At 39.7% G+C, this 27,861-nt stretch overlaps 1 protein-coding gene across 12 annotated transcripts in view; it reads left to right on the forward strand.

Annotated features, from left to right (window-relative positions):
- The first annotated feature begins 948 nt into the window (after positions 1 to 948).
- Positions 949 to 27,861, forward strand: part of HUWE1 (HECT, UBA and WWE domain containing E3 ubiquitin protein ligase 1) — a 179,977-nt gene continuing 153,064 nt past the window's right edge. For 9 of the 12 annotated variants that reach the window (XM_066357549.1, XM_066357554.1, XM_066357547.1 and 6 more), the window contains exons 1-4: positions 949 to 1,053; positions 1,255 to 1,353; positions 7,217 to 7,351; positions 7,859 to 7,988. The gene's annotated coding sequence lies outside the window, so the exon portion shown is untranslated. Of the gene's footprint in view, positions 1,054 to 1,254; positions 1,354 to 3,544; positions 3,740 to 3,869; positions 4,062 to 7,216; positions 7,352 to 7,858; positions 7,989 to 27,861 lie in introns of those variants that run through there. The other 3 variants (XM_066357545.1, XM_066357542.1, XM_066357543.1) reach the window with 3 other exon arrangements.

Here is a 27,861-nt window from a genome sequence, read left to right on the forward strand (position 1 = left end):
AGTTCTTGGTAAAATAAATAATAAGCATTACAATGGAATAACACTCATCCATTAAACATAATATTGTAAGAATATTTAATGGGTCGATCGATCTCAAAGGGACTTACATAAAGCTGAGATTAAATACAAAATTTTATGTGTAAATATATTTGGCGGGCAGTGCATCTATTCGTCAGATTCTCAATTCGGGGCATGAGCCATTGCTCTGGAAGGTTAGAATTAGAACGGGAGGGTAAAACTACAGTTTTATTTCCTCTCTAACTCAAGAATATTTTGTATAGTGCTTTTGTCTTTATACTTACTGAGTTAATACATGTTTTTTTGTTAACAATTGAAACCTTGCAGAAGTATTTGAAGTTGCATATCAAAGCTCCCTTCTCCTCTCACCCTGCAGTCTCATTATGAACTGCCGATGAAGTAGTTAATAGTTAGGAGTATCTCCTACCAGATCCATTATATTCCTATGCATTCACAGATGCCGATCCTCTATGAGGTCTTTGTCAATCTCACTGCCACCCCAAATAATACCAAGGAGAAAAAGAAAGAATGATTGAGAGCTTTACTATGTGCCTGAAGTAAGTGTTCTAAGGCTTTGCCCTTGTGAACTCACTGTGGTCGGCGCCCAAGTGTCTCCCTCCCTCACTCCAAACTGTGTCCCCGCTTGCCCTCTTGCCCCCCATTCTTCGCAAGGCTGCTGCAAAGATGGTTAATTTTTAAACGTAAATAGAATCCTGTCAACCTTCAGCGGCTTCCATCGTGCCGGGAATCAAGCCCCAATGCCTTAGAGACCCTACTATTTCTTATGGTTGAGTTCGCTGGATCCGGAGTAGCTCAGGCGCGGTCCCCGGTGAGGGACCCGGCTTCACCACCAAGTGAGCGCCCTCCCCAGGGGCAGGGGCGGGGCTTCTTGAGACGGAGGTGGAGCCTTAGATCCAGTGAGCGGAGAGCAGGAGGGGGAAGCTTTCAGCGGAGGGTGAGCGAGGGGAGCGGGGCTGAAGCAGGGCCCCGGACGCGGCACGCTTTTGCGTGTCCCGCGGAGCTATTGCGGCCGAGGTGAGCGTCTTCTCCCCCAGGTTGGGGGCGCGGGCTCTGTTCAAGCGGCCATCATCGGCTCCTCGCGGGGGGTCGTTCCCACGGGACCCCGAGCGGAGGCACGGAGGTGGTGGCTTTAGGGAGCCTGCGGGAGCGGCTGGTGAAGGGGCCAGCGGCCAGCTCCAGTACTCCCTCCACCCCGCCTTCTCTCCCCTCCCCCAGGCCTTGGCCGGCGCCAGCGGAGAGCTAGCCGCATCTTCGGGGGCAGCGAGACAGCGGCCCGCACCGGGGCGAGACAGCGGCCGACAGTGGGGATGCGAGGTACCGGCATTAACCATGGCCAAGTGGCCCTAGAGAGGGAGTACAGGCCGGGCCTTCTCTCACGGGTTGGAAGAAGGCGGCCTCAGGGGAGGGGGAAGGTGAGGGGCGGGCAAGCTTGCTTCGCGGGTAACTACTAGGCATTGTAGATGTATGTTTTGGGATCTAAATGGTACTATAACACGCAAATACATATTCATTTCGGCAATTGATTTTTAAAAACTTAATATATCTTGTAGACCTTCCGCTATAAGGGAATCTCAACTTGTCTCATGTATAAACAGCTGCATTGTATGATTGTACTACAGTTTATTTAACTGTTTCCGGATTGATGTACATTAGCTTGTTTCCCTTTGGGGGGGAGGGGGCTATTACACGCAACGCTATAATGAATGGGCTTGTGTATGTTTCATCCACATGTATGAATATTTCTGTAGAAAAAAAATTCTTAGAAGAGTAATCATTGGATCAAAGTGTATATGCATTTTGAATTTTGATAAATTTGTCCAAATTGCCATCCCAAAAAGCTATGTTCATTTATACTCTCCAATGTTTTGTGAGAGTGCCCATTTTTCCACAGTTGTGGCAACACAGATTATTATCAATCTTTGTAATTTTGACCAATTTAAAGGGCAAAAAATGGTATGTCGTATTTTTCATTTGCATTTTCCTGATTACTACTGAAGTTGAACATATTCTTTATTTGCCGGATTACAAAAGTAAATAGGCAAATATCAATAGTCTTCCTATCTGTAAGCAACAAGCATTTCGAAAATTTAGTACTAGAAAAACCCTATTCGCAATAGCAAGAAAACAGCAGTACCTAGAAGTAAACTACAAAACTTTATTGAGGAATATAATAAAAGAACGTTTGCATCCAGGTAGAAGGGATACATGCTTCTGGTTAAGAAGGCTCAATTTTGTAGCGATGTCCATTTTTCCTATGTTGTTTTATACAACTGATTCAATTTCAATAAATATACCAAGTTTTTGGAACTTAGTATGATTCTAAAGTTCATCTGTAAAAAAAGATGGCTAAGAATAAAAGAGAAAATATCTTAAAAGTAAAAATGGGTTTATTTATACTGCCAGGTATTACAATGTATTCTAAAGGAATAATATTTAAATTACAATGTATAGAACAATGTGTTAGAATAGAAAAGCCCACAATTAGAGCCAGATTGTATCCCAGAATTGATTGGGGAAACATTGTTGTCTAGACGGGGAGAAACTGCCATTATTAAAAGCTACAGGCACACATATCCCCACCTCCCGCCCCCAGGAAGCTTCAATTTTCCTTTGAGGGCAGACTCCTTTGTTTGGAGAAAACCACTTTATTGGATCTGTTGGTTATGCCAAGGTAAAGCCCCAGGAGTTAAAATATTTGGCTTTGCAGCTATAACTAACGATGTGACCCTTTAGTTAGATTATGATGGATTCAGGTTAGCCTGCAGTGCGGCGAGGGAAGGCGTCTGAGTATTATCGGTCTTTAAAAATTGTTTTTTCCCGATCTAATGGGCCAAAACGTTATGTCATTGTTTTCATTTGCATTTGCGTGCTTATTGTGGGATCGAACGTCTTTTATGTGTTAGTCCAGGATAATATGTGTTTCCTGGAGGCAGGTGACAATGGGACCCATTGCTCCTCTTCCAGAATGTAGTTTGACTAATTGGTACAGCACTGCCCAGAAGCGTGAGAATAAACAGGTTGACTTTTTAAATTTTCCTCAAGCACTGGGTTCTGGACACCTTAGATGGGGGGCGGAGGCAGTTTTCAGGACATGGCCGAGATTTGGCGCTGAGCTGTGTCATCGCGAGGTTTGTCAGCCAGCACCGCAGTGGGTCAGAAACCTCGTGGTAGGCGAGATCCCTGCAGGACGGGAGGTTCCTCCCTTCCCCCGAAAAACTCCCAGTCATTTTCACGAGGCCCCGCCTCTCTCCTTTTTAGGAGCGTACACCCGGTCTCGCGAGATCTTGTGTTTCCTAAAGGCGAGGCGCGGGCGGCATCCTGCGGTGATTCCGAAGGTCTCTTGGAGACTGAAACGTAATATCGCGATATTTGCACGGAGCATGCGGGAGCTAGTGGCGGCAGGTTGACTCCGCCCCTTGACGCTCCGTAGTGCGTCATTTGCTTCTCGCTTCGCGTAGGTTGAGAGCGGAGCCGTAGCGACTTTGGCTTTGGTGGGAGGAGGGGTGTGGGAAGGGCTGGGTTCTGGCTTTTCCCGTCCGGTAGAGGTTCTCGCGGGATCGCGCAGAGGCAGCTGCGGTTCTGCTACGGCCTGCAGCAGCTTTGGAGGCAGCGGCAGCGTCTTCGGCTCGTGCTGTTCTTAGCCGATGAGTTCTCGCGGGAGTGGGGTTACGTCCTCGTGGGATCATTGGCGGTGGCGGAGGTAGCTTGGGGGTGGGGGGGGGCAATGACTAGGGTCGGTCCGCTTGCTGTTAAGATGGCGGCGGAAGCTGATGTCTATCTGACCAGGACGTGGGACTGTGTTGGCTCTCCACATTTGTGATGCTTCTTAGGTACCCGCCGTTATGGAGGTGACAATTGATGGAACGCCGAGGTGCCGATAAACAGAACTCGAGGCGAAGACCACCCCGTCTCTAGTCGGTTGGGGAGACACCATTTCCCGGGCCTCAGCCGCGTGGGGACCCGCCTTTGCCCTACCAGTCAGTGCCTCCGTTGTCGCCGCCACAGTGGGCGGATTAGGAAGGGTGAGGGATGGGAGTCTTGGAGTTCGTGGGGGTGTGGGGTTGGAGGTTAGATTGGGAGGTGAGGGAGAGGAGAACTACGACAACGGCCCCCCCACACACATACACCTTTCTGCGGGCCCGCCTCTGTTCTCCGCCTCTGCGGCCGCCTAAATCAATCACCTAGCTTTTCTTGAAGTGGACTCGACTTCCCCAACTCCCATGGTCTTTGACTTAAGGGGTCAAGCTTTAGTGCTTCTGATGTATTACTCACTTCTCACCTAATTCTGTGGTCCCATCGAATCTTCACCTACATGGATATTTTAAGGCTGTATTTAAGAGGGGGAGGCAAAGCATTTCCGTGTCATCTCTTACCCAGTCCTACTAAGGAAGAGCTTAGCTCTAGTCCCTTATCCCGTCCAGTTTGTCTCTTCATTGGTTCTCTTGACACAGGCGTTGAATACATGGAGGAAATAAAGGGGACGGTTTCCCGTTCCCTTTATTTACTCCATCTTTGTGGAGACATAGTAACCTTCCATTTCATTAAGTCTTCGTGCTTTATGACCCTGATCAAAGCACAGGGCAGCTATTCCTCCCAACTGCTTGGTGTTCAACCACTTTTACGTGGAATAGTGAATGGGTTGGTTTGGTGGTCTTTGTGACCTCTTCATTTTAGAAGCTGTTAGTCTTTCCTTTCTCATAACCCCGTCCCCCCCCCAAAAAAAACCCCCAAAAAGCTGTAGAGGGTAACCCACCAGTAAACCAATTTTTTGTCTTATACCCCACAATCTCCCTCCATCCCCAGCGCAGGCTTGGGGACCGCCCCTTTTCCCTGCCTTACTCTGAGGGCCTGTGACTTCTTGGTCTGTGGAAATCTATTTTTGCTTCTGACCACCTCTTACATGCTATTATTCACTTCTTAGTCCTTCTTTTCCCTGCCTCTGTCCTCTTTTTCCAGGAGCTGAATTCCCTAGAGGGAAGATACTTTGCTGTCAGGCCTCCTACATTCCCCCTTCTCCATGTGCTAGAAAATAATATAGCTTTGATAGATTGTCTCCTGCCTCTCAATTGTCCTGTTCTACTTTTTTCTACACTTCCCCATTACATCATTATTATAGGCAATTAATTACCTGTTATTTGTTTCCTTTTTAAATTACATGTTCAGTAATGTTTTAGCCCCAATGTTGTCTACATTGAGTAGACACCAACATTCCCCAGGCAAGGGAAGGCTGCCTAGTATGGTAGAAATACTGTGTCCTTTGCGTTCATGCTGAACTTTGTGACCTTGAGCACATTACTTTTCAGAGTCTCAAGTTTTTTCATCTGTGTGATGGAAATTGTAACACTTGCAGTTGCTACAATTAGATACACAACAAATTGTGGTTACATTTTCTTAGGGAAAGAATACCTTGTCAGATACATCTGTTTCATATGGTAGTTTTATGACCTAGGAAAGAAGAAATTTTGTTTCCTTAACTAGATATTTTTCATATATTTCTAGGTCAGTCCTATCAATTTTGTATTTTTTTTCTCTTCATAGGCCAAACTATTTCTAATGGTTCTGGATGTTTGGAAATGATTCCCACCTGGATTAACCTAGTCAAGGATTTTAGTGCAAAATCACTATCCTGGCATAACCACCAGTCATAATGTTTCTCTCTAAACACCCCCCCCCCCCCCGGTGTTCTGTGTTTTAGAAGGGGCGCCTCATCCCTTGCCTCTTCCCACCTACTCCTTCAAAGAAGTCTGTCTTCTTCATTCATCCTAGATGAGATTTGGTGCCATGCTTTTCATAGTGATAAAGGGAACTTTGCTAGCTAGTTTTCAAATATTCATAGTGATTTTCCCCTACCTCCTTTGGTCCTTCAGGTCACTGTAGGGATCTGATACTTGGTTTTACCTGGGCAGGATAATTCTTATCTGAGAGAGTTTAGAAAGGTCATTTGGAGTACTAGGCTTCTTTTCCGAAAGGAATTACTGTCAGTTCTTTAATACATTACCTTCTGTTATTCTTTTGAAATTTTATGTTTTTCAGCATTCTGACTAAATAGAAGTGACTGTTCAATATGGAGGTAGTTTTTTTCTTTTTTCTTTAGAAATTAAATTTAATGGGGTGACACTGATCAATAAGATTATATAGGTTTCAGGTAAACTTTGCTGTACCATTTGAACTGTTGATTGTGTTGTGTGTCCATTACCCAAAGTCAAATCATTTTCAGTCACCGTGTATTCCTCTTTACTCATCTCCCCCTTACCCCCCTGGAGGTAGTTTTCTGACTATTGGATGTTGATTAAACCAGTATTAAAGTGAGTACTTGAGTGCTATTTTTCTAATTACTTTGGCGGATAATGAGGTTTGCAAAAGGAATATGGTGAAAAGTTTACCTAGGATTAAAGGTTTACCATAAGAAACCATCCAGTAATTAACTATGTGTGGACACTAGTTTTGAGCATTAGGGTATATTTAATTTAATGTGCTTTGTAGGTAATAGAATTTTCCTCCTATTCTCATTGGAGGTCAGGGGATCACATTCTGTTTCGAGATTTTTGTCTTGGTATTCTTTACAATGGTTTAGCAATGATAAAAAATTAACCTTAATTTGATTTATTTAGAACTAGAATAAATCTGAAAATTACAATCTAGGTGTGGCCTAAAAGGTTTAATTTATTCTAGGTAGATCTCTGAGAAGAGAGGAAGGAGTGGAAATACCAGTTAAAAACTTTGTCTAAGGTTCAGTGGCAAAGTTCAACCTGAATTTTTAGAGTGTTTATCATTTGTCTACCAGTGTGGCCAAAAAGCATGTATGAAGGTGAAAATTTTTTATATGTGCAATTTTTTTTCACCAAAAATCATAAATTTAACACTGCTTTGGTATCAATGTATAGTGAGGATAAAAAATTGTTTATAAATAAATAATCACCATCCCCTATCATTTCATTTGGGTTGAGAACTGGGTTCAGTTTTTTCAGGGGGTATTGTCAGATTAGAAGAATTATTTTAGCTGTTGGTTATGAATTCTTGTTACTGTTCAAAGCAGGTCCTGCAAAAATGCAAATTGATACATGAGGGTGATTGCTTAAGAAATAATAACCATGATTATGTTTGAACATTGATATAATAATGATTAACTCCCCTACACCCTAATAAATGTTTGTGTACCTCCCCTCCTTTTTTGTAGGTACTTCAGTAGTCTGAACTGAGTGTTGGCCCTCCAGAGGAACCAGCAGACCAACTTGGTCAGGAAGGTTCAGAAAGCTGTTGGAGCAGTGTTGGTATTTCCCACCAGGATGAGTATGGTTGGCTGTGGTTTTAGGTTAGTTTTTCTAAATCTTTGTGGATAGTATTTGCACTTTACTTCCTGGAATGTAGATGTGGGGGGTGTATGTATTTCCATTCTGTAATTGAGTTACTTTGGTTTCTAACATTGATCTGAAGTGGCATTAGTTGGTTCCTGCATTTAAGTGGAATTTATTTCTGAATTAAACTTTGAGTGAATTCTGTCTGTATGTGATTTCTTAACTCATCTTAAACATTCAAAAAATAAAATTGCAAGATATATCTAACCAGTTCTGTTTTAAAGAGTTACGCAAAATTTCAAATGTATAGAGATGAGGTGGTATAATGATCCCCCTGTGTACCTGTTAACCAGCTTTTAACAGTTGCTAACTTGTAGTCATTCTATTTCATCTATACTTCTACCCACTGCCCCCTTCCAACTATTTTATAGAAATAAATCCCTCCTGTCATATTTTTTATTTGCAAATATTTGTATTTCTGAAAAATAAGGGCTCTCCACACATAACCTAAAATTCATTGTCAGGCCTGACCTGTGGTGGTGCAGTGGATAGAGCATCAACCTGGAATGTTGAGATCGCTGGTTCAAAACCCTGGGCTTGCCTGGTCAAGGCACACATGACAAGCAGTCAATGAACAACTAAAGTGAAGCAACTGTGAGTTGATACTTCTTGTTCCCCCACCTGTCTGTCTTCTCTCCCTGTAAAAATCAATTTTTAAAAATCTTAAAAAGGAAATATCCCAACTCATAAAAAAGTTAATGCTTATGTAAAATAAAATATGAAGCTAGTGTTCAAATTTTATAGTTTGAATTAGGAACTGATGAAAGTCAATTTATCACAAAGGACTGATATATATATAATATATGTATCTTTTAAATCCATATTGATCTTCAGGTCCCCCCCCCCCTTTTTCTGTCTGATTATTTGTTAAAAAAAATTGTCCTATGGCTTCTCCCACATTTGGTGATTACTGTATATCCCAGTAGCGGTCTCTAACCCATTCTTGCTAAGTTAAAGACCCTGCAGGACTCCATTATAATGGAACAATGGCACTAATCTGTATCCCAGTTGGAGTTGGTACTGCTGGCCTAGGCACTATCCCAAAATAACTAGTCATGGATTTTTTGTTTTCCTGTGGCAGAGTCTGATTTAATTGATACCTGACTTCAATTCCATGTCTTGCTTGGCCCTGCTTACTGCTCCACATGAAAAGTAGGCCTCCTTGTAGAAGAAGCTAATGTTTCCTAGATAATGACCTGATTGTGCCTTTGGGGTTTTTCATTATGGTTTCATTTTCCTTAGGTTGTTTAATTATTTTTATACTATGTCATAATGTTGTTTTTTATTCTTTTGATGGTATCTCAGCTATTCTGACCCATAACTTCTAAGCTATTGAGACCTAGTAGTGAGTTCCTCTGGCTGTAATAAACCTTTTGAAATGGCAGTACTAAACAATTTTTTAGAGTTTCCACTTATATCCTGATTTTCAGCTATTTTACACAACTGTGGTTTTCCTGATGGTAGTTTTCATTTTCTTCTGGAAATTGTGCCCCCCACCCCTGCATAAAGTCTTTTGAACGGTTCATTTTTTTCCTTGTGTAGCATTGGCCATCCTGGGTTCTACTGTTTGTCTTCTCTATGGTCAACACCTGAGAGTGGAAGTTGAATACAGTCTCCAGCCAGCCTTTGACTTAGGCACGAATGGGATCAGAGCAAGGCCATTTGCGCCTACCTTTAAAATGAGAGTGATTCCAAGTTGAAGGGATAAAGAGGGTGTAGAGGTCATGAAAGCTTTTGAAGTGTTAGGTGAAATATGATTGTGATTTCACGGCTATGGATCATGAATTCAGATTTGTTCATTAATGGAGAAATCAGATCGTTAGCTGAAAATATGCTTAAGTATTAAAGAAGTGATTTTTTGGGGAAATGCAGTGAAGTCTATTTGTTTAACAAAAAAATTTTTCGAGCGCATTGGATATGGTGATTAGATGTTTACCGCTATCCTGAGTTTTCTTTAGTTAGGAGTTTGTTGATTTTACAGAGAGCAGGGGGCGGGGAGCGAGAAGTACCAACTCATAGTTGCATCACTTTAGTTGTTCATTGCTTGCTTCTCATATGTGCCTTGACAAGCAAGCCCAGAGATTGGAACCAGTGACCTCAGCATTCCAGGTCAACGCTCTATCCAGTGCACCACCACAGGCCAATTTAGTTGGGAAGTTTGAACAGGTCACTTAAACCTTCTAATCCTGAATTTGTGTAACTAGGTAACTAGATTTTTGGGACAGAGCTTTACACATAGTAGGCATTTTATTATTTGAATTGTTTCCAGAGTTCTTAATGGCTACAAGTTTACAATGGAAATGCTGTTGGGTTTTTTTTTCCTTTGTTGTGTGTTTCAAAACATAGGTTCAAAGTACTATTGAAATGCCAAACTTGATTGCTGTGAAAACTTATGCTCTTTATATTCCATGTTGCCTCTTCTGCAGTTAGACTAAGTTGTTAAAATCTAGTGTGTAGCTATAACCATATTAGAAGGCTTTACAGTGATCTCATCATCTATAAGGTTGATACAAGCACTTGGGCTCTGGGTGGTTACTGTATTGTTCTCTGACTGGTTTTCTCAATGACTGGTTACCAGATGTTTGTATGTTAATGTCAGGGATAATTCAACTCAGAAGAATCTTTGGAAGCCCTCTCATTTGATGTGTCATAGGGGTTGAGTTTCTAAAACTTGATGTACTTGTTGACCAGCTTGGTCTTCTGGTTATAGCATTGCTTTCAGATAGTAAAGGAGTGGCTGTCTATGAGTAAAACAACTATAGGTTTTGTTTGGGCTGTTAACCTGAGTGTTTTCAACTTTTAGTTCCCTTAAAAAGTTTTTAGCTATTTGGCTTTAAAAATTACAGTGGTGATATGGATTAATTCTAGAATGTGATTTTACAGAAAGTTGGAATTTGTTTTAGTTTCTTATTTATGAATGTATTATTACATGGAATGGGTATTATAGATGAGTATTCAGTCTGGATTGCTGGTTGGACTTGATGGATTTGAAAATTCTTTTTCAACCTTGAGATTCTGATTGTATAATTTTAGATGTTGATAAAGAAAGCAATTTTTCCTTTTCAATGAATTCCTTTAAGAAATTTAAGAAAAATTTCTTTAAGAAATAACTAAAAGGGACTAGGAGTAGGGAGGTGCAAAATGTTCTGGAATGATCTTCTAGTATAATTATTTAGATTTTAAAGTTTGATCAAAGTGGGAACACGCTGTCATGAATTTATGTACCATTTTCAGCGTAACCCAGGTTTTAAGTCCTTACAACTAAATAGCAGAGATAATTGCATTGGAAATACTTAGGTATATTGTATTTGGTAGCTACTTAATGTTTTGGAACACTTTTGTAAGATTGCCTTAATTTTATTATTTGCTGCAATTATTTATTTTTTTGTGTGACAAAGAGAGACAGTGAGAGGGACAGATAGACAAGAAGAGAGAGAGATGAGAAACATCAGTTCTTCGTTGCAGCACCTTAGTTGTTCATTGGTTGCTTTCTCATATGTGCCTTGACCAAGGGGCTACAGCGAACTGAGTGACCCCTTGCTCAAGCCAATGACCTTGGGCTCAAGCTGGTGAGCCTTGCTCAGACCAGATGAGCCCGCGCTCAAGCTGGCGACCTCTGGGTTTCGAACCTGGGTCTTCTGCATCCCAGTCCAGCACTCTATCCACTGCGCCACTGCCTGGTCAGGCAATGATTATTTTCTTACTTACCTCTTCTGCCGATTGAGTTTTTGTAGGTGGAAGTACCATTCAACACAGTGATTAAGAACACTGGACCCAGACTTCCTGGGTTCAAGTTCTGACTCCATTTCTTACCAGCTATGTCATCATGTGCAAATTATTTAACCTCTGTACCACAGTTCTTAATGTATAAAATGGTAATAATAATGGTGTTACCAACCTCATAGGGTTTTGGAGAAGTTTAGCTGAATTAATGCATATAAAATGCTTAGAATAGTGGTCCTGAAACTTTAGGGAACATCAGAATCATCTAGAGGGCTTGCTAAATACAGATTACTGGGCTCCACCCCCAGATATTCTGATTCTGTAAGTGGGGGCAGGCTGAGAATTCTCATTTGCAACAGTTTCCCAGGAGATGCTATTGTTGATCAGGTGAACCACTGGAATAGAACAATGCATGGCACAGAGTATTAACTGGATTTTTTTTTGCCCCCCCCCCCCCCGGACTACTTTCTCAGTCTAGTGCTATTTAGTACTGCCGTCATCTAGGAGCAGTTTTGAAATCATTTGTTAAAAGTGGTTTTCAAAATGTGGCTCCCAGGTCAGTAAAAGTATTATCACCTGGGAATTTGTTAGAAATTCGGATTCTCTGGTTCCACCCCTGTCTGTATTTAAAAGTATCCCTTAGCTTAATTGGTATGTGTTAAACATTTCAGCAGCTTATTGAGATACAATTCACATACCATATAATTCACTCATTTAAAGTATATGTTGTTTTTTAGTATGTTCACAGTTGTATGACCATTACCACATCAATTGTACAACATTTTCATCACTGAGCAAGGAAACACAGTACCCATAAGTAGTCACTTCCCTTCTCCCAACCATTCAGTGCTTGGCAACCACTAATCTACTTTAGGTCTCTATAGATTTGTCTATTCTGGACATTTCATACAAATGGGATCATGCTGTATGTAAGCAGCTTTCATGTGACTAAAATGTTCTACTTTTATTGTAATAAATAGAATGAAGATAAGGGAAACCACCCAGAAACAAATTTATAGTTTTAATAAATTATTTTATGGCGAACACTTTGTAACTGCTGTCCAAATTAAGAAATAAAGCTGCCTGTCACCCTAGAAGTCCTTCCATGTGTCCATTCCAATCACAGCATCCTCCTTCCTCGGAAAGTATCTGCTATTCTGACTTTATAGTAATCACTTCTTTGCATTGTGTTGGTTTCATTGTCCAAGGTGTATGTCACTGGATAATATCTTTACTTTGTCCATTTGTTTAAAACTTGATTTGTCTTTTAAATATTTATAGCTTCCCTCTTTTTTCTTTTCTCTATCCTATATCTGTCAAGAACTCAGGCTATTTGATCTGTAGTTTCCCACTGATTGAATTTTTCTGGTCGCATACTCAGTATAGTTCAACATGTTCCTCTGTGTCCTCTGTATATTCTGCAGATTGACAGCTGGGTCCAGAGGCTTTATAAATTGGGATTCATTCCCTTTGACAAGGTATTGGCAGTGCTGTGTTCATTCACAATATTCACCAGGTTGTAATGATGTCTTGGAATTTTTCTTTTTTATGTTAACAGCCATTGCTTCCAAAACTTAGATCTGTTAATTCATTGAAAGTATCAAAATGGTGGCATTCTGACTTCATTTTCTTTTCATATGTTGGCTGGAATAATTTTATAAGGTTCCTCAGTGATAATAATTCATATAAGAAGAACAGGAAAATGCTCAATTTAAATTTTTTTCTGGCCACCTAGACTAGTTGTGTCACTTTGGGCAAGTGATCTAACCTATCAGTTACCTCTTGTAGGGAAAATGTCTTATTCATGGGTTATTGGGATTAAATGAGAAAATGTAAGAAAATGTAAGGTTAAGTTAGTACACTGTAGGTTGTCAGTAGATGGTAATTTCTTAAACATATTATTTTGCTTAACACCTCCAACAGCTCAGAGATACGCAGTCATGGTGAAGTGATGGCCAGTTAGCAAATTTTTCGGGACCCTTCAGGTCTGTGTTGGGATCATCAATGGTGGAAAGGAATGGGGTTTGTTCTTTGGTCATTTGGGGGCTACGGCTGGCCAGTTGATAACTGAATATCCCACCAGGTAGTTTCTCACTTTGCCAAGCCTTGGGAATCACATTCATACCCTATGAATCTTACCCAGTTTTGTGGTGATTTGCAATACATTGGTTGCCCTGATTCCCTCCATCTACACAGTCCCCTATTGTTTAAATCTGTTGTGTTTAAGGTTCTGCTGTAACCTTAGTAACATAGTGAATCTTCCTAATAGTCACTGGTATCACCAGGTATTAACAGACTTGATTGGCTCCATATATAGCCAGTTAGAAAAGAGGTAAATATTATTCCTTTTAATAAATATTATCTAAAAAGTATAGCACTCCACACATTGTAAGTAAGTACTTAAATTGTAAGTAAGTGACTACTTTTGGGTACTGTGTTTCCTTGCTCAATGATGAAAATGTTGTACAATTGATGTGGTAATGGTCATACAACTGTGAACATACTAAAAACCAACATATACTTTAGTTTTTTCCCTTTCACATCTTGACTCTGTCCATTTAGTTCAAAAAGTATTTACTGAGTGTTTCTAAATACTATGAACTGGGAACATAAAATAAATGAGAGTTGGTCTCTGCCTTTGAGAAACTCATAATCCAATTAAGGACTCAGTGAGATCGTGTTTCAAGTTTTTAGCCTTTTCCTTTGTGTTAACATTTCTTCCCCTGCTTTGGCCATGCATAATGTAACCTATTGTTTCTCAAAGTTCTCCTTAGCTCTATATCCCTCCCTGGCCTTTGAGACTGCTGATATGTGAGAAAGCCTGCAATTGTCTTTTGTGAATACAGGGTAATATCAAGAAAAACCTTTGGGCCAAGATTACATTTCAAAGTGGTACATGTGGTTGACACTACAATATCAGTTTATGGTCTTCAGATGGACCTACACCTGGTCTCCAGCTTCTTTCCTGTTGCTTTAACTGATAGAAGCTCCTAAATCCAGTTAATGATATATCAAGTATGTAAAGTGACAAACAGCTACACATCATATAATCTAGGGTTTGAATGGGCCTAGGGTTTATCACTGATATTTCATTCCATTTATAAAGTAGTAACCAAAAAGTACAAAAAGTAATCATGAAGTACATAGGTTGTTGGTGAGTATTAAAGTGATGTATTTGAAAACATTTAAATTATAAGTGCCCTACAAAGATAAAGCCATTGTAATTTATGTAAAATAAATACTTAATTGTTAATGTTACTTGGAGCAAATTAGTTCATCACTGAACCTGTTTTTTTATCCTTTAAGTGGGGGTGATAACTCACTTAACAAGTATTTGAGGACATACTCAGTATTGCCAAGTACCGGGAATACAAAGATAAGCAGTTGGAGAATGGAGGGCAGCATGGTCTACTGTAGGAGGGAAACATGTAAATCATAATCAAAGATAAGTATAGTAACATGAAGATTAAACAATGTTTAGTAGCAGTTTACAGCAAGCAATCAGAGATTGTCCTAGTAATTTTGTTAAGAGTTAAACAAGATACATAACAAGTACATCCTGGACTCAAAAATGTTATACAAATGAAGTTAAATGTATCCCAAATGAATCAATAGCCTCAACCATTGTTTCATTTCCTCACAAGACTTGTACTTTAAGATGTATTTATTTCTTCTGCCTCCCAGTCCTACGCTCCATCCACTGCGCCACCACCTGGTCTGTATTTATTTCTTTGTGCTAGATTTTATGAACTGTAGAGAACCCTGAAACTAGACATTTAATCTAAAATGATTATTTTCATCCACTTTATCATTTTCTAGTTTCTATTACTGCATTGATTTAGGAAACAGTAGAAAATGTGTTCTTATTTTGCAAAAAGATTCCTACTCTTATAGCATATACAGTTACCATTAATGTTTTGGTTGGTGTGTTCTCACCTTAAATGATAAAGAGTAACATTTACAAAACTTGGGACATGCTTTTCCCAGAATAGGAACTAAAAAATGTCTAATAAGAATACTCAAACTAAACATTGGAGATGCAAATTAAAATGAGATCTTTTTAACCATTTATTAGCTTGACGAAAAAGGAAATATCAAGAGTCTGGTCTTAGATAATACTCATGAATGGTATAAATTAATATTGCTATTTTGGAGGTAATTTTGGGAAATTGCAAGATAGCATAGATTATATGATGCTATTTATATGTATATATATTTTTAAATTGGGGTAAACTGACATTTATTTGCAAGGAATGGTCAAGAGGAACTTGAGCATGTTTTGTAATGTTGCACTCTGTTTCTGAGAAATTTAAAATTCTCAGAAATATACTTAAGAGTATAGAGAATAATATAATAACCCCTTTCCTACTTCTTTGAGTTAATAATTTTTAACATTATTTTTGCCTCAAGTCTTTAAGGGGGAGGTAATACAGGTAAAGGGGAAATACTTTATAATAATACTTTCACTCAATGTTCCCTTCACTCTGTCATCATTACCATGAATTACTTGGTTTTTATACTGTGAGAATGGTGTAAATTACTCACATACCAGTAAGTAGAAGTTCAAAAACTATGTGATGTCAACAACAATCTGTTATCTCTTGTGTAGTATTAAATTTGCATACTATTTTAGACTTTGTAAAGTTATTTAATAAGAATGCTTTGGCCCTGGCCAGTTGGCTCAGTGGATAGAGTATCGGCCTGGCCTGCAGACGTCCCAGGTTACATCCCCAGTCAGAACACATAAAGAACGTATGAGAAGCAACCATGTGCTCCCTCTCCTCTTTCTCTTCCATTCTCGCAGCCAGGGCTCAGTTGGCTCAGGCATTGGCTCTGGGAGCTGAGTGTAAGCTTGGTTGGTCCAAGTGTCAGCCTCGAGTGCTGAGGATAACTAGGTTGGTCCTCAGGCACTGAGGATGCTTGGTTGATTTGAGCATCAACTCCAAGACAAGGGTTGCCGGGTGGATCCCAGTCAGTCAGGATGCATGCGTTAAGTCTCTCTATCTCCCCTCCTCTCACTTAAAAAAAAAAAAAAGAATGCTTTGGGAATGAGACTTCATTTTTTTGTTTGAAAACTGTTGAGTTTAAGTAATATTCTTCATGATTATAGAAGTGTACATTGCCTATTGTTGAAAAATACGGATAAGCACAGAAATCTGAAATTCTATCATTCAAAGATAAATACTATCAACATGTTGGTATACAATACATTCAAGGTTTTTATTTATGCCTATATAGCATAAACATTTTTTTAAAATAATTTTTAAAAATGTAATTTATTACCTTCCAACGTTTTATAATGAAAATTTTCAAACATAAAAATGCGGAAAGAATAGCATAGGAGCATTTGTATATCATCAGCTATATTCAGCAGTTAAGAATTTGCCATATTTGATTTATATATGTATTTAACATTTTTGAAGCATATGAAGTAAGAATGCTACTTCATCCTCAACCCTTTGAGTAGTATTTTTCATGCTCGCTGACTGCTGGGAGTAAGTTTTTGTTTTTCAAAAAATGAAATTAGTTACAGTTTTATTAACTTAAAATCATGTTTGTTTGATAACCAATTTATAGAAAGAAGAAGAACATACATTTGCCTTTTTTAAATGTTGCCTTACACATTTTAAAAATAAATCAATTGTACTCTGGATGGGCAGGAGGCACGAGATGTACATGAATGTTCGTACTACTCAAGGGTTAAATCCCTCAGCATTCATGTTTTAAGAACAAAGACCTGTAAAACCACAATACTATATATTATCATACCTAAGGAGTTTATTCTTTTTCTTCATATTATCTAATATCCATTCCATATTCAAACTTCCTTAGTTTTCCCAAATTGCCTTTTTTACCTGTTCCTCCAGACCATTATAGAAATGGTATTTTTAAATTTGATGTTCCCAATTAATATATTTCCCGTTCTCTGTTGTATTGTATACTTCTATAATGTTTTTAATGGCTGCATTATATTCTATTGTGTGCATGATTTATAATTTATTAACTATGTAATTCCCTGTGTTCAACCTTTAAGTTCTGGCCCTAGCCAGTTTGCTCAGTGAATAGAGCATCGGCCCAGCATATGGACATCCTGGTTTGGATCCCGGTCAGGACACAAGAGAAGCAACTGTTTCTCTTCCTCCCCTCCCCCTTCTCTCCTCCTTAACCTCCCACAGTGACTGGTTCAACCCCAGGTGGGGTTGCTGAGTAGATCCCGGTTACAGTGCATGCGGTAGTCTGTTTCACTATCTCAGCTCCTCTCACTTAAAAGGAAAAGAAAAACAAAAAACAAAAACCCTTTTGGGTCTTCAAACTTTTTATAAAAACCGCCCACTTTTGCAGTGCTGGTCAACCTGGTCCCTACCGCGCAACCAAACACGCAACCAAACAGCGCTGCGCAAACAGCGCTGCGATTGGCCCACCATGAAAGCTGGACCACCCACTAGTGGGCGGTAGGGACCAGGTTGACCAGCACTGCAAAAGTGGGCGGTTTTTATAAAAAGTTTGACGACCCCTGCTAGTCCTAGTTTTTCATGATCTTAATGCTTCCTACCACGCAGTAGACATTTGGTAAATAGGTGTTGAATAAAGGAAAGAAGCAGAAGAATATTCTAATAGAGAAATCTTTGTAACATCCATGTTTATTTTAATAAATTTCCAGACTCCAAATGCAAAAATGTAAGGCTTTTTGATCCTTACTGTTATTTTAAAAGACAATCATGCATTATTAACTGGTACGTTGATTTACAGTATATAGAGTAGCTCAGAGTAATCCCTGAGTGATAACTTCATATTAGAGAAGAGCATAAACCTGGATTGAACTAGTATCATTGCTGTAGATGGTTCATCCCTTATAACTGTATCTGCTGCCATATTTTTTTTTTTTGTGTATTTTTCTGAAGCTGGAAACGGGGAGAGACAGACAGACTCCCGCATGCGCCCGACCAGGATCCACCCGGCACGCCCACCAGGGGGCGACGCTCTGCCCCTCCGGGGCGTCGCTCTGCCGCGACCAGAGCCACTCTAGCGCCTGGGGCAGAGGCCAAGGAGCCATCCCCAGCGCCCGGGCCATCTTTGCTCCAATGGAGCCTTGGCTTCAGGAGGGGAAGAGAGAGACAGAGAGGAAGGAGGGGGGGGGGTGGAGAAGCAAATGAGCGCTTCTCCTATGTGCCCTGGCCGGGAATCGAACCCGCGTCCTCCGCATGCCAGGCCGACGCTCTACCACTGAGCCAACCTGCCAGGGCCAGCTGCCATATTTTTTGCAGGGGCTAGTTTGACTCCTCCAGCCTAGAGTATCTTGACGTCTTTTGACCTAATCTGGGGCTCCATTTCTTTGCTTCTCAAATTTCCTTATCTATCTTGAAGATACCCTTTTTACATAGGGTATTAAATTTTCACTTTATTTATTTATTATTTTCACTTTTTAGAAGTAAAAGCAGACTGTCTGCATGGGTGAATTGAAATCTCTATCTTGAGCAAAACAAAATGCTAATCTTCTCCAAGTCCAACAGAAAAATTGGATAAGACCTTATATTTGATATTAATTCATATCAAACACTTTATAGGCCCAGATTAGGGAAAGTGACTTTTTCAAGTTAACACAGCCGGTTAGCGGTGGCGTTGGGCATTGGACCAAGGTTACCTAGTCATGTTCTACTGTGCTATATTTTCTTTTTTTTTTTTTTTCTTTTCTGAAGTTGGAAATGGGGAGAGACAGTCAGACAGACTCCCGCATGCGTCCGACCGGGATTCACCCGGCACGCCCACCAGGGGCGACGCTCTACCCCTCCGGGGCGTCGCTCTGCCGCGACCAGAGCCACTCTAGCGCCTGGGGCAGAGGCCAAGGAGCCATCCCCAGCGCCGGGGCCATCCTTGCTCCAATGGAGCCTTGGCTGCGGGAGGGGAAGAGAGAGACAGAGAGGAAGGAGGGGGGGTGGAGAAGCAAATGGGCGCTTCTCCTATGTGCCCTGGCCGGGAATCGAACCCGGGTCCCCCGCACGCCAGGCCGACGCTCTACCGCTGAGCCAACCGGCCAGGGCCTGTGCTATATTTTTTTCTTAAAACTGAGCCTATCTCTATTTCTAAATGTGCCAGCAGGTGTCATCCATGACAGTAAAGAATAAGTGGCTCTTTTATAATAAGAAAGTTCCCCCCTAAAATGGGGAAAATTTAAAGGAATAGAAAAGTAAACGATCAAGTCAAAGTCCAAAGAAATCTCAGTTTCTTTGCCCTTTTGGACTATGGTTATTACTTTTCAAAATGAGGTCAATTTGGATCTTTTCATGGGGTAATTCAATCTGACTGTTTTCATGTATATTTATGGTGTCGTAAACCTGTAGATGGGACTGAATTCCCTGTTTGTAAAACTTTAAGATTAAAATGCTTGACTCCATTCATTTTAGTGTTTGTGCTGCATCCCAAAGCATGGACTTGATAATTCAACGATAATTTATCGTTCCCTTTGTTGGCCCTTAGAGGTAGAATTCATTCTGGATCATTTAAATTTTTAATAGATACTGCCAAAAGGACCTCCGGAAAAGCTATATATAATACTGAATTTTCATTCCCACCAGCAGCGTCTATGAGTATCCTTTTCTCCACCTGTATCTGCCAAGACAAGATAGTGATCTTTTCCATTTTAACCAGTCTGATGAGTGAGAAAATAGTACATCCTTGCTTTGATAAGTATTTTATTATTACTAGTGAGTTTGAGCAGATGTTTGTATCTTCTGCTAATTCATGCTTTCTTACTTGGTTTTCAGTCAGATTATTTGTCTCACTGAGTTTTGAGAGTTTTTTATCCTATTGCAAATATTTTTGTTTATGGGTTGAAATTTTCATATAGTCAAATCTGTCCCCTTTTTTCTTTCCTTTAAGGTTTCTAGATTGTGTATCTTGCTTGGATGATCTTTGCCAGAATTACAAGAATACTTTCCTACATTATCTTCTAATACTTCTACAGTTTAGCTTTTTGTGTTTGAATAATGGTGTGAAGTAGGTATGTGCTTTTATTTTCACTCAAATTGTCGACCAAAAGCTATTTTCCAACGTGGGAAAATTTATTCTTTCAAAATGTGCTCAGCTTGCCAAGTAGAAAACTGGCTTGGTTGCTTTTTGCTCTTTAATTTTGAGAATAACTCAGGTTGATTGTGTTGAATACTTAACATTTATCTTTAACTGAAGGTACAGTGTTATAGACATTGCTTCAAAGGGTCTTAGTAGTGATATTCCCATTTTACATATATTTGAGGCCCAGATTGTTCTAAGCTCACGAAGTCAGTTGGTGGCAGGGAACTAGACTACCTTTACATACTGGTCTTTCATTTTCAGCTAACACCTTTCATGTTAAAGATATAACTATTTTAAAGTAGTTGATTGTTTTATTGGTTGGTTTATTTAAAGAACATTGGAAATGACCATAAATAACTTGTTCTTTTAAACCATATAGAATAATCTTTATCTCTGTTCCTTGCAAATTCATTTGAATCAGCCCAAAATAATTGATACACACTTAATTTTTTCTCTGATTTTTAAGTGGCATGGCCCAACCAAACATTATTCAGCAGACTATTTATAACTAACTTGAAAATGAGACCTAGAGCATCATCAAAGTTTAATTTTTTGGTTCATGTCAGTACTTAAGGCTATAGTCTGGAGATGAATAAATTTGTACTTTGTATTCTCCTTCAGATGCATATAACACATAGAAGAGTTGAAAAGATGAGCTCTTCTTTGCTTTTGTATGTGTGTGAGAGAGAGAATGAGATACCCAGCTTAAGATTGATGCCCTTTGACTGGTAGTGGAGCAGTAGATAGAGTATCAACCCGGAATGCCAGGGTCACTGGTTTGAAACCCAAGGTCGCCAGCTCAGAACTCAGATATGATCCTGAGGTTGCTGGCTTGAGCATGGGGTTGCCAACCGGAGCCTGAGGCCACTGGTCTGATCCCTTGTCAGGCACAGCTAAGTGGAACAATGAGTTGATGCTTCTTTCTCTATCTCTCCTCCCACCTTTCTCCCTCTCCCTCCCTCTCAGAAAAAACAAAAAAAGATTGCTGTTCTTAGATAATCTGGAGCTAAAAGAAATGTAAGAGCCTAACTGGTGGTGGCACAGTGCATAAAGTGTTGACTTGGGATGCTGAGGTCTCAGGTTCAAAACCCCAAGGTCACTGGCTTGAGCGCAGGCTTGCTAGCTTGAGCATGGGGTCAGGCTTTAGTGTGTGATCATCAAAATGACTCTGTGGTCATTGGCTTGAGCAAAGGGTCACTGGCTCGGCTGGAGCCCCTCATCAAGGCACATAATGAGAAGCAATCAGTGAATAAAGTGCTACAACTATGAGCTGATGAATCTCATAGTTGTGAAATCTCTCTCCCTTTCTTGTTTGTCTCTCTTGCTAAAACAATTTTAAAAAGAGAAATATAACAAATAATAGTATGGCTTACTCTTTGCCAGGCACAATCCTATGGATAGACTATGTTTATTTTACAGAGCTTGACTGACTTGTACAATAACTTGGTCTAAGATCATACAGCTAGTAAATAGAATTTAAGCGCAGTTCTGTCTGACTCCCATAAGCTTGACTGAAACTTCTTAGGGCAAATTTTCTCTTCCTGTCCAGTCTGAAGAAGTACATGCATGGTCCCAAGTCTGACTCACTGGCTGACCCTAGCTGTCTGGTTCCCTAGTTGAGCCTGTCCTTAGATACCAGTTTACTTAGCTGGGATCCAACTGACTCTCACCTTATTTTTGAGCCCTCTCATTTGTATTGGATTTGGTGCTTCCAGAATCTCTTTATTTCCTCAGAAAATGTTTTTCTGATGGCTTCTTCAGGTAGCCAGTCCTCTACTTCAGTGATCCCCAACCTTTTTTGGGCCATGGACCCGTTTAATGTCAGAAAATATTTTCACGGACTGGCCTTTAGGGTGGGACGGATAAATGTATCACGTGACCGAGACAAGCGTCAAGAGTGAGTCTTAGACGGATGTAACAGAGGGAATCTGGTCATTTTTAAAAAATAAAACATCGTTCAGACTTAAATATAAATAAAACAGAAATAATGTAAGTTATTTATTCTTTCTCTGTGGACCGGTACCAAATGGCCCGCGGACTGGTACCGGTCTGCGGCCCCAGGGGTTGGGGACCACTGCTCTACTTCGTTTTGACTTTCTTTTAATAACATTCCTCAGTCTCTAAATTTAAAAAATGTAATAATAATAATCAGCATGTATGGTAGCAAATAAATGCATTACTGAGGTCTCTCCTCCCCCCATATAGATACATTTTTTTGTAAGACTATTTTAAGGAATTAAAACCTAGCTTTTATTTGGAAATATACTTAATCTAGCTTTTCTATAGGTTTGTGCCTTTTCTACTTTTCTTTGAGGTACAGGACTAGAGGATTTTTTGATCCATGAATAGAGAATAGCTTCTTATGGAGAGGAGGTTTAATCTTTTTTTTTTTTTTTTAAGATTTTACTTTATTTAAGAGAGAAAGGGAGAGGAGAGGCAGTGGGGAGAGGAGTGGAAAGTATCAACTCTTAGTATTTGCTTGTCATATGTGCCTTGACCAGGCAAGCCCAGGGTTTCAAACCGGTGACCTCAGCATTCCAGGTCGACGCTTTATCCACTGCGCCACTCTGCACTAGGTCAGGCAGAGGAGGTTTAATCTTTAGAGATGCTGTATATTTCTTTGAAAACTCAGAGACATGACAGAATTGGAACTGAGCAAAGCATAAGGGTTGGAATTCTTTTTCTTTGTTTTTCTGTGCTGTATTGTATTTGACAGCCTATCATGTGGCTTTAGGGGAAGTAGCATACATCTGTGTTTCATAAATGAAAGTGAAAACGTACTGGCTAAGGAGACAGTGTCCTGGTCAATTTTTGTGGGCTGATGGTTCTTAATGTTTATCAAAGTCATGCATCTCTTAAGAAGCCAATAAAAGCTATCAGTTATCTTCCCAGAAAAATAACAACACATGAAAAATTTTTTTATAGAGTTTCAGTATTTTTGTGCTGATTCCTCAATGTAGGAGAAGTAGAAATCTAAAGATTTCTCTGTTTTATTAAGAGGATGTACAAATTGCTATGTTGTTTGTTCTTAACATTTTCTAGTATATATGTGTATGTGTGTGCATGTTTGCATATATATTTTTTCTTTTTTAGGTTAAAGTACTATGACAAAAGAATAAAGTTGGGCTAATTGTCTCACTTTTGCTAAAGGTGTTTTCTGCTTTACAGAACTTTAATTTCTAAAGGTCCAATCTTAAAAAAAGTAAAGGATTATACTTGGTGTTACATAAGAATTATTTAATGTACTGTATTTATTTTGTAATTGATTGCTTTTCAGCTTAACTTTGGTCACTAGGAAGTTGTAGTTGTGCATTTTTGTGTACTAGAAAATTACTGCTTTTATATTACCATCGCTTCTATTTTTTTCCCGATATATATATATATTTTTACATTTCTGTATAACCAGTTGTTAATTCATAGCATCCATCACAGTGCCCTGCATATACATAATAGTGTGTTCATTTATGTAGTATTTGTTAAATGGAAGAATGCAGATTGAGTTAATTGTATAACTAGGTTTTTCTCAGTTGAAAATTTCACCAGAGTTTAATGTGACTTGTAATTTTTAGCTTCATAAACATTTACTAGATAGTCATTATTAATACATTAAATGACTATTTCTCTGCTGGCAATAGGAATGCAAAAATAAATAGACACAGTGCCATTCATGCAGAACTCACTCTATTTGGGAGATAGACATATAAGTAAAAGGTGATTAAGGGTATATGCAGGGTGCAGTGGGGATGCAGAACAGGGAGTGGGTGATTTTACTTGGGGAGGGGATATCTGAAATAGTTTCATAGAGTAGGTGATATTTAAGCTGAGCTCTAGGGGATACGCAAAGATCAGCGGCCATTTAAGCAGAGAGAACAATTTGAGTCAAGATATCCAAAGTCTTGAATAATAGAGAAACTGTTAAAAAGATTGACATGGTTAAAGCATGTGAAGAATGGAGGGTAATATTGGGTAATGTCATGCCCTGGTAAGAGAGGTAAATAGGGATTAGGTCCTAAAGGTCTTGTATGGTGGGTTAGGTAAAGAGTTTGCCCTTGATGTAGGTAGATTTTTGAGTTTGAGGGAGATTGCTCTGGCAGCAATGTGGAGATGGAAATGGAGGGATCTGGCAGGATAAAGTATTAATTTAAAATATTTTTAATTTATGAGATTTCAAACATATACCAAATTTAAAAAATAGTATAACAAAACCCTGTGTACCCACCTGTTAACTAGCTTTGACAGTTAATCAACACATAGCTATTCCTTTTTCTTTTATTTTTTTATTTTTTTTTAAGTGAGAGGAGGGGAAACAGAGAGACAGACTTCCTTATACACCGGAACCGGCAAGTTCCCAACCGGAGATGCTCTGCCAATCTGGGGTCAGTTGCTTAGTTCCTCAGCAACTGAGCTATTTTTAGTGCCTGAGGCAAGACTCCAGGGAGCTATCCTCAGTGCCCAAGGCCAACTTGCTAGAACCAATCCAGCCATGGCTGCAGGAGGAGATATGAGAGAGAGAAAAGGGGGATGGGAAAGGGTGGAGAAGCAGATGGTCTCTTCTCCTGTGCTCCCTGATTGGGAATCGAACCCAGGACTCCACCTGCTAGGGCGACACTCTACCATTGAGCCAACTGACCAGGGCCATCATGTGGCTAGTCTTTATAGTCTACTCATTACTTTAAAGGAAATTTCTAAGTGAGTAACAAATTGGTAAAGCATAATATCTACCTAAGTGCCTCTCAAGTCTGGCTGTGCAACTAAATCACCTATACAGCTTGAAAAACAAAAGTTCCCACCTCATTTTTACTGAGTCAGAAATTTGTATGGCCAGAAATTTTTTACAAAAATAAGTCTCAGGTGATTTTACTACATCCAGCGTTGAGAACTCCAGATTTAATTTTTTAATTTAAATTATTATTAAATTGCTTGACTTCTGGTGGATGTATTTTTCTGAATCTAGTGAACACTGTCTGTGGCCCTTCTGGGTGAAGTGCACTGATTAGATAGTAACAGGCATTTCTATGGTTAATTTCTTTTTTAAAAAAATTTATTGTGTTGATTATATGATTAAGTTCTTCACATTTGAATACAGAGTTTAAAGGCCAATGTCTTAATTTTCTGTTACAGGGGGCAAGACTGAAAAAGGAGTTGCATCTTTGGAGTTGGATATGAAATAGGGAATGATCAGTCATTGATTGTTATAATTGATCTTTTGCACCAAATCCAGTCACAACTAGGGAACAGGAAGAGAAATTCAAATAGTTTTTAAAGGATAGACTAGGATTCTTCCAGAACATCAAGTTAAAATGTATATACAGGGAGTCTTTCCTCCTTAATTTGCACAAGTTTGACGCTGTCATTGCTGTTTTAATTTTTTTTGTTGGGAATGTTAAGAAGGGTGGATTGGCATGCTGCCATTTCTTTTCTGCTGGCAAAACTGATCTACAACTTTGGTGAGCCCTAGTTTGTTACTAAATTCTTTTGATGCCAGTTTTTCTCTCTAATCAGAAGTAATGACCAAAAGGCTAACTTTTGAGATCTGTAGCTTCCCAGGACAGTAGAGTAGAAGATGTGTGGGATGTGTTCTCAGACGACATTCCTACCTCCAAAGTCCGTGTTGAGGTATCAGATTCTTCTTTGGTGTCCTTGCCCTTATTTTCTCTGAATGTACTAATGTGCAGAAAAGCACCAAGAGCATACTCTTACCTGAGGTATAGAATCTTCGTATTTTGAAAGATAGACTTTGTCAAGGTATTTCTGCAAATATATAATTTCCAGATTTGTCTTGAGTGAGTCAAGGCTATTCCTCAGTTGCTTTAGTATTATTATGTATGTGTTTTCCTCAGCAGCAGCAAACATTTATTGAACAGTTACTATGGACTATTTTTCTGCTGCTATATTTTTAAAATAAAGTTTATTGGGGATAACATTGGTTAACATAATTTTCAGTGTACAATGTAATTCAACATCTTTATACTCTGTTAGTTGCTTTATTATTACATCTTATCTGTGTCCAATAAAATCTAGGTCAGCAAATCTTCTGGGTTATGTTTTATGTGCCCAAGGATAGGGATATTGGTGTCTAGGAGGGGTGGGGTGGGGTGGATTATGCATATAGACATTTTATATACTGTAGAGTAGTGGAGCAAATTTGGTTTGAATCCAGGTTGTCACTGGGTATGTGGCTATTCTTGGCCTCAGTAAACTGGGTACAAACTTCACCTCCAAGTAGTTATAAATGTTAGAGTTAATATATAATTATAATGGTCAGTAAATGTTAGCTGTTTAACATATTCTCAAAATATTTGTTGACTGGATATTAATAAAAATAAACACTAGACGAGCTGGAAGGGCCTGACAATCAGGTTGTGTCCCCTTTAACAAATCAGTTAATGTGATGTCTGTGCCATTCGGCTTGCTACTTCCTGACATGATGGATGGTCCAGACAGTTCTCACCTGAATTTACTTTCAGAGACTTCAGAGAGCAAATGGAATCACTCCCTGCAAGGCAAAAATTGAGTGTTTTGCTTTGTGTGGCATGTTGGAGTTTGTTTTCTAAGCGTTTCTGGTTAAAAACTGCCATAATGCGGCCCTGGCCGGTTGGCTCAGTGGTAGAGCGTCGGCCTGGCATGCAGAAGTCCCGGGTTCGATTCCCGGCCAGGGCACACAGGAGAAGCGCCCATCTGCTTCTCCACCCCTCCCCCTCTCCTTCCTCTCTGTCTCTCTCTTCCCCTCTCAGCCAAGGCTCCACTGGAGCAAAGATGGCCCGGGTGCTGGGGATGGCTCCTCGGCCTCTGCCCCAGGCGCTAGAGTGGCTCTGGTCGCAACAGAGCGATGCCCTGGAGGGGCAGAGCGTCGCCCCCTGGTGGACGTGCCGGGTGGATCCCGGCCGGGCGCATGCGGGAGTCTGTCTGTCTCTCCCCATTTCCGGCTTCAGAAAAAAAATACAGGAAAAAAAAAACCTGCCATAATGCTTTTCCATTGATTTCATTGGGAATTTTAGGCTGACTTTGATTTATCCACATTCCCAAATGTGTATGTAGCATTACTTAGCCTACCAATAATAAACCAAATTGATAAATATGGAGTGCTAAACTCTAGTACTAAATAGCAAAAGGTATAGGAAAGAAGCTTCAAGAGCAGGCAGCAACCAATCCAGGGCATTTGTTTAGATGATACTGTTCTTAATTTGATGCATGCCCTTTGGCTCAGGGTCACTGTTTTCTACCTTAATAAAAATTGTACAGAAGAAAAATTCTCATTATAAGTGGATGTATGATTATAGGAAATTTGGAAGGATTTGAAAAGCATGAAGCAAAAATAAAAGTATATGTTATCCTGCCACCTAGAGGCAACCACTGATACTGTTTCTTCCCCTCCCAGTGTTTTTTTTGTTTACTTCCCTACCCTGTGGCAGACATTTTCTCATTAGTAGGGAAGTGATAGGTACAGGGTACAATATAAGCATGTAGGGAGGGACACTTAGCCAAGTTTTAATAAAATAGGGAGAGGATTGTCCTAATTCTAGGTAGTATTTGTGCTATTCAAAACCCACATCAGTGTTCATTATGTTAAGGTGAAATAGTGAGAGGCAAAATAGTCCCCTACACTCAACTTAGGGATTTTCTTCCCACTATCTTCTCTTCCCCTTTCCACTCTACCTTTCGATGACCCCATAAT

This window comes from Saccopteryx leptura, chromosome X (genome assembly GCF_036850995.1).
Source record: "Saccopteryx leptura isolate mSacLep1 chromosome X, mSacLep1_pri_phased_curated, whole genome shotgun sequence".
Taxonomy (NCBI): domain Eukaryota; kingdom Metazoa; phylum Chordata; class Mammalia; order Chiroptera; family Emballonuridae; genus Saccopteryx; species Saccopteryx leptura.